Raw genomic sequence first — 7,199 nt, 5'->3', positions numbered from 1 at the left:
CCCCAAACGCTCTAACCCTTCCTCTAACCCTCGCTCTAACCCTCCTATAACCCCCTCTAATCCCTCCTCAATAACCCTCCTCTAACATCCCCCTAACCCTCCCCTACCCTCCTCTAGACCCTCCTCCAACCCTCCCCTAAACCCTCCTCAACGCCTCCTCTAACCTCCTCTAACCCCTAACGCTCTAACCATCCTCTAACCCCCTCTATACCCTCTCTACTAACCTCCTCTAACTCCCCCGTCAAAACGCTCTAACCCTCCTCTAACCCTACCTCTAACCTATCCACCCTAACCCTCGCCTAAAGCCTCCTCTCAACCCTCCTCTAAACATCCCTAACCCTAACCCTCCTCTAACCACTCCTCTAACCTCCTCCAAACACCCTCAAATCCCACCACCCAGAGGAATAGAAATAAGAGAGGCACCCATGAGGGAAATGTCTGGATGATCAGATAGGTGGGCCTTTAGGGAAATTCGAGGGAAGGAACCTTTAGAGGACGAGCCAGGACTTTATGGTGAGAGCTATCAAGATCCCGAAGAGGAGAATAGAAGGTGCTCGCCGATGATCACCAGTAGGAAGAGTAGAGAGCAAAAGCATTATGAGATCAACCTGCTAACACTTAAACCTAGACACAGAGAGAAGAGACAACGCAGGGAGCAGAGAGATGCCAGTCACTACGATCGAGAGTGCTTTTAAGACATGCCATTTCTGATCTATCTTCCATTCATTATTCTCTGCACAAATACGTGAGGGAGGATAAATATCAAATACACTATATTTACATGTATCTGTTAACTTCCAATTACATCCCTGTAATTTCACAATAATTGCATGTTAAGACGAAACCCAATATTATTTACAACCGGTATCGCAGACACACAAATAAACATGTAGGTACACCGAGCCCACCCGCCACGAGAAGCGTACCTCCCTATCATTTAAATAAAACAAGATCTTTAAAGAGAAACATTTTTTCCCAGAAGAACGTAGTGATACGACGTACACAGAATCAACCCGAAGCAAAAGAACTTTTTTGTTTAGTTTTATTTTTGCTGGCATATAGCTTAGTTAATGTTAAAGAGGCATCTCCCCCTCAGTCAACCAGCAACTCCTTGTTAAAAATACTTTGGTACAAGAGTACCCCTGACGCACGATCTAAGAGAGAGCGAAAAGCATAACAAAATCTAAAAACGCCCCTGGATTTATTTTCTGGTTCAAAACTACAACAGAAAGAACACACAGAATTAAAGAGAGAGAATCAAACACAGTAACGAAAACCTAGCCAAAAAGACAAAGACACAAATTCATTTTATAAAAGTTAAGAAAAAGTCCTTCTTTACTATGTTCTGGAAATAACTGTTCCTTCAAACAAACTCTGAGCTCCTCTGTGACATATTGGTTTTACTTGTTCGACACCAAGGATTCTATCCTTCACACATTGAATTTCTGTCTCCGAAAACCACGAGTCTTACGTTGGAAACAAAATTATCACCCTCAACAACACCATATTCTACCAACAAAATACACCTTTCACCTATTGAATACACGTGAAATTGTAATACCCATTTTAAATCTAGAAAAGACCAGATGATTACGAAAGTAAATTAAATGTATAGAGTCGTATTATAAAAGTAAGACATAACTTAAAGTATAAAGAATAAAAGATAGCTATAAAGAGTAATAGAAAGAAAAAATATAAAAAAAAAATCCAAGAGAATAAGATCATAGATGATAAACTGAAACATACAACTAGAAATGAGAGAGACATCAGCATAGAGAGATGATATGTAAAAGTGAGTGACAGAGCGTGAAAAAATAGATTGCAATTACAGTATGAAACGTGGTGTATATAGTAGTCTATATCCTTAAAAGAAGAACCTTAATAAAGGTAATGAATTCAGGATATAGTAAAGACCTACCCCAAGTCATAGTAAACGCAATGGGAGCTATCTGCGTAATTCCCTTCTATTAAGCACAGCCATTAAAACCTGTGACCAACCGTTACAGCAGTCTCCTTACCAGACTCTCACAGTCTCACAGTTAAATTACGGTTCATTTCCTGTTTCTTTACATCACATTTCAAAACATTGTTCCCAAACGGGTCAAATCTCTAAGTTTTGCGTATAGATTTTAGTCATATTCTCCTGAATATTTAAGGTTAGGGAAGTTTCAGACAATTAACTCTTAATCATAATTAGATAACTCAATCTAAGTGGTCGGTGGTCATGGTTTTGACTCTGATTTAAATCTTATCATACAGTGCGTGTATTATAGTTTATCATTAACCTTTGATGTAATTAACTCATTAACTCCTGAATTTTTAAGTTATCCATAACTCAGAATATTAATGTAAGGATGAATTTATTGAACAATCTTAAAAAAAATATGAAATGCAACTTTGTATCATGTGGTATTTAAACCTTCAACCTTAAACCAGAATGGCAAAAACCCAAAACTACTTTAAATACAGCCGTACTCCCATGCAGTTCCACTCATCTCCCTACTCCCAAACATTACGGACGTGTCTCAATACTTGACTTATCATTACCTGCCGAATACACACAGTTTTAAGTTATTGTCACACCACATATCCTGCCTTCCATTGCTTTTGTGTCTCAAAACCACCACATGATTATCCTCACTTACCATTCGCTTTTGTATACAAACACCACATTGTCTTGGTTGTGGTGCAAGCACCACATCTCTGTATCCAACACCACATATCCGACAGTCGTGTAATCCCTCAATTTAGTCCATTTTTCTATTCAGTTAAATTACTTTAATCTTTTATTGCTTAGTGTTACTGTGCATACTTTTTTCATTCTGGTTGATTGTTACTGATTTTTGAACTGTTTATCTTTATGTTGTCTAATGTCTTTTACTATTAATCCTTTTGTAAATCTTTTTACCATTTTAAACTTTTACTGTGAATCTTTGTTTCTTTTACTTTGTGTGATGACTTTGTTTATATTTTTACTTTTTGATACTGTTATCTTTTATTCTTTGTTATTCTTTTTTACTGTTATTCTTGTTTTTATTCTTGGTTTTGTATGTCCTGTTTTTTTACTGTGGTTATACTTTTATATGCTATTTCTAAAGTGTCCCAATCCTCATAATATGTACATAACTTTATACCAATACATACTTCACAATGGCCACATACTTCACATAAGCTTTCACAATTCTTCCACTCCATATTCTTCACATACTTCAAAATCTCCACATATGGCTTCATATACTTCCCAGGCTTTCCCCATTGGCTTCACATATCTTCACAATAGCTTCCCAGGCTTCACATAGGGTTTCCCACTTTCCGCATAGGCTTTCCTAGCTTCCCATAGCTTCCCATAGGGCTCATAGGGCTCTGGTCAAAAGTTGTGCACTATATAGGGAATAGGGTTCATTTGGGATGTGTGTGTGATTAAATCCAGGCTTAGACCCTGCCACCATTGTTATTGCTGGGATCCCCTAGTCCCCACAGGAGAGATCCTCTGTCACATTCTGCCAGATTTAGGCCTGCCACTGCCAATCGTGGCGTGCATAACGCAGGACTTAACGGTAGCTAGTCCCCTACAGGCCTGTAGCTAGGGCTCTTATGGCTCTCTCTCTCTCTCTCTCTCTCTCTCTCTCTCTCTCTCTCTCTCTCTCTCTCTCTCTCTCTCTCTCCTCTCTCTCTCTCGCTCTCTCTCTCGCTCTCTCTCTGCTCTCTCTCTCCTCTCTCTCTCTCTCCTCTCTCCTCTTTGTCTCTCTCTCTCTAGTTTGCTCAGTGCAATGTTTTTCTCTCTCTCTCTACTGTATCTATCTCACCTCTTTCTCCCATTTTCTCTCACCAACCCTCCCTATTCCCCATTCCTAAACCCCCTCTGTCATCCCAACATCCTCAGGTGCCATCTGTATTTCTCTTCCTTCTGGGTTAGAGGAGGTTGGAGGAAGGGTTAGAAGGAGGGTTGAGAGAGGATGGTTAGGGGAAATAGTCTAAGGAGTTAGAGCGAGGGTTAGGGGGGGTTAGGGTGGATGGCTACAGCGGAGGTAAGAGTATATAGTGCCACAATCTTTGACCAGAGCCCTATGGGAAGCCCTATGGAAGGCCCCTAATGGGGAGCTAGGAAAAGCCCTATGGGAAATGCTGTGGAAACCGCTATGTGAAGCTGGGAAGCCCTATGTGAAGCCTATGGTGAAGCCCAATGGGAAGCTGGAAAGCCCTATTATGAGCCCTATGTGAAGCCCTTTGTGAAGCCCTATGTTAAGCCCTATGGGAAGCTGGGGAGCCCTATTGAAAGCCTATGTGAGCCCTATGTGAAGCCCTATGTGAGCCCTATGTGCTCTGGTCAAAGGTTTTAAAAGTGGGCAAACTTATTTATGCGAGGATTTGGTACCAACTTAGAATATACGACATCATCAACCCACAGTTATACACCCACAGTAACCTCTCTCTTTCTTTCTTTCTCTTTCGCTCTCTGTCTCTCTTTCTCTCTCGCTCTCTCTCTCTCACTCTCTCTCTCTCTCACTCTCTCACTCTCTGTCTCTCTTTCTCGCTCTCTCAAAATGGAATACATTTCAACTCCGTATCTGACATGGTACAGGTGTCTTTGTTTTGTGAAGCCCATAACCATGTGTGTGTGAGGTGAATACTTTTGTTTCAAAGTAGATGTGTTTAAGAGGACCAAGAAAACCCTCTGTGTGAACCGGATTTAGCCCACTGTAGTGAAAGTCAACAACAAATGTCCCAAGAGTCGAGTTCTGTTTCCGAAGGACACCATTTCAACTTACCCAGCAACATTCTGAACTTTTAAATAATTTGTGTCTTGTTTTTGGTAGGTCTTGTCTGTCTCTGATTATGATGCTGTGTTCTTCTGTGTCGTTTTGCAGAAATCAAATCCAGGGGAGTTTAGATTGTATGTTGGCGTTGTCAGAGCGGAGCGCCGTGTACCCAGCTGATTTTAACCAGAGTTGCTGGTTGACTGCAGCGAGGGAGCAGACCTCGGTTATAACCATACAAACTCACATGCGCACACACACACAAACTCACACACACAAAACCGTTTCCTTTCTGTCATCGGGTGACATTATGGTAAGCAGCATCTTTACCGTTCATTGGTCGAAAAAACGTGGAAAAATGTTTTTGTTTGTTAAGAAAATGTTTTAATTTTCAAAGAATGATAACAGGGAGGGGCGGGCGGCTGGGGAGGTGGGGACCAACATGTTATTTGTGCTGTTTTCACTGGGGTAAGGGTTAGCATGGCCAGGGAGGGTTAGCTCAAACCCACTCACACCATCCTGGCTAGTGGCTAAATGCTCTATATAGTGAACTACTTTTGACCACAGGGTGTCATTTGGGACACAGCCTCTCACAGAACCAGATACATTACAATATAGTGTATGTTTTTTTTGGACTAGTTTTAACCACCTATAGGCTAAACGAATAGAAAATCATCTTTAACTAGTGAATGTATCATAGTCAACACTGATGTTTCATACATATCGCAGCATAGAACAAAATATGTAATTGGAAGAGATTTAGATCATGAAAAAGCCTATTAGTCATTTAACAGACTCTCTTATCCAGAGACACTACAGTAGTGAGTCATTTAACAGACTCTCTGATCCAGAGACACTACAGTAGTGAGTCATTTAGCAGACTCTCNCACTACAGTAGTGAGTCATTTAACAGACTCTCTTATCCAGAGCTACTACAGTAGTGAATCATTTAACAGACTCTCTTATCCAGAGATACTACAGTAGTGAATCATTTAGCAGACTCTCTGATCCAGAGCCACTACAGTAGTGAGTCATTTAACAGGCTCTCTTATCCAGAGCAACTTAGTGTATTCATCTTCAGACAGCTAGGTGGGACAACCACGTATCACATGCATAGTAAGTACACTTCTCAATATTATTTTTGTTGTTGTTGTTGAGGGGGGGGGGGATTATTTAAGTTCATGTGCGGCTGTTCGGCCACGGAAACCCATTTCATGAAGCTCCTGATGAACAGTTCTGGTGCTGACGTTGCGTCCAGAGGCAGTTTGGAACTCAGTAGTAAGTGTTGCAACCGAGGACAGAGGATCTTTGTATGCTTCAGCACTCAGCGGTTCCGTTCTGTGGGCTTGTGTGGCCTACCACTTTGCGGCTGAGCCGTTGTTGTTCCTAGACGTTTCCACTTCACAATAACATCACACTTACAGTCGTCCGAGGCAGGGCAGAAATCTGAAAACCTGATTTGTTGGAAAGGTGGCATCCTATGACGGTGCCACGTTGAAAGTCACTGAGCTCTTCAATATGGGCCCTTCTACTTCCAATGTTTGTCTATGGAGATTGCATGGCTGTGTGCTCGATTTCATACAGCACCAGGTCTGGCTGAAATCCATTAATATGAAGGGGAGTCTTCTAGCTATAGAATGAAGCAAAACCATCGTACAATAAAAAAAGAAATCTGTCAAAACATATTTTAATCAAACAGCTATCACCAATATCATTGTGAAAAATAACATTAACATCCACAAAGAGTCCAACCGCTCCCTTTTCATCTGACGGCAGAAGGAAACACACATTCTGAGTCCTTGGTAAATCTACCCCCCCTCCCAGAGGGCCCAACCCTGAAAGAGAGGCCGATACTGATGACTGTGTGGATAAAGGGAGAAAGAAAGCAAAGAAACACAAGCGGGATGAAAGAGTGTGGCGAGTCCCTAGTGACGAGGCAGCAGACGGCCCAACGTCAGCATCGGGTTTCCCCACAATCCGGAAGCGGCCCGTTTCCCCTAGCTACAAGCTTATCCTGAAAAATAAAGAAATCATTAGAAAGATGACAGCTGGTTCCGAGCCACAAATGGAACCCTATTCTATGTAGTGCACTAGTTTTAACCAGGGATCTGGTCAAAAGTAGTGCATTGTAGTGCACTATATAGGGAGTAGGGTGCCATTTGGAACGCGTGTTCCTAGTCTGAGCTAGCCTGGCTGTGGAGGGCCGTGCAGGGCCATGGAGGACCCACAGGACCCGGGACCAGTCTGGGACTGAGTGAGCTGCCACCGAGTATTAGGTAGCAGGCCTTAAGTTCGGCATCTCCTCCTGTATATAGTAACTGTTCTAGGCTAGCTTTCTCTCTTTGTCTTACATTCTCTCTCTCTCTCTGTGTGTGTGTCTCTCTCTCTGTGTGTCTCTCTCTCTCTCTCTCTGTGTCTCTCTCTCTGTGTGTCTCTCTCTCT

This window comes from Salvelinus sp. IW2-2015, unplaced genomic scaffold (genome assembly GCF_002910315.2).
Source record: "Salvelinus sp. IW2-2015 unplaced genomic scaffold, ASM291031v2 Un_scaffold3270, whole genome shotgun sequence".
NCBI lineage: Eukaryota > Metazoa > Chordata > Actinopteri > Salmoniformes > Salmonidae > Salvelinus > Salvelinus sp. IW2-2015.
Note: the sequence above shows the minus strand (reverse complement) of the source record.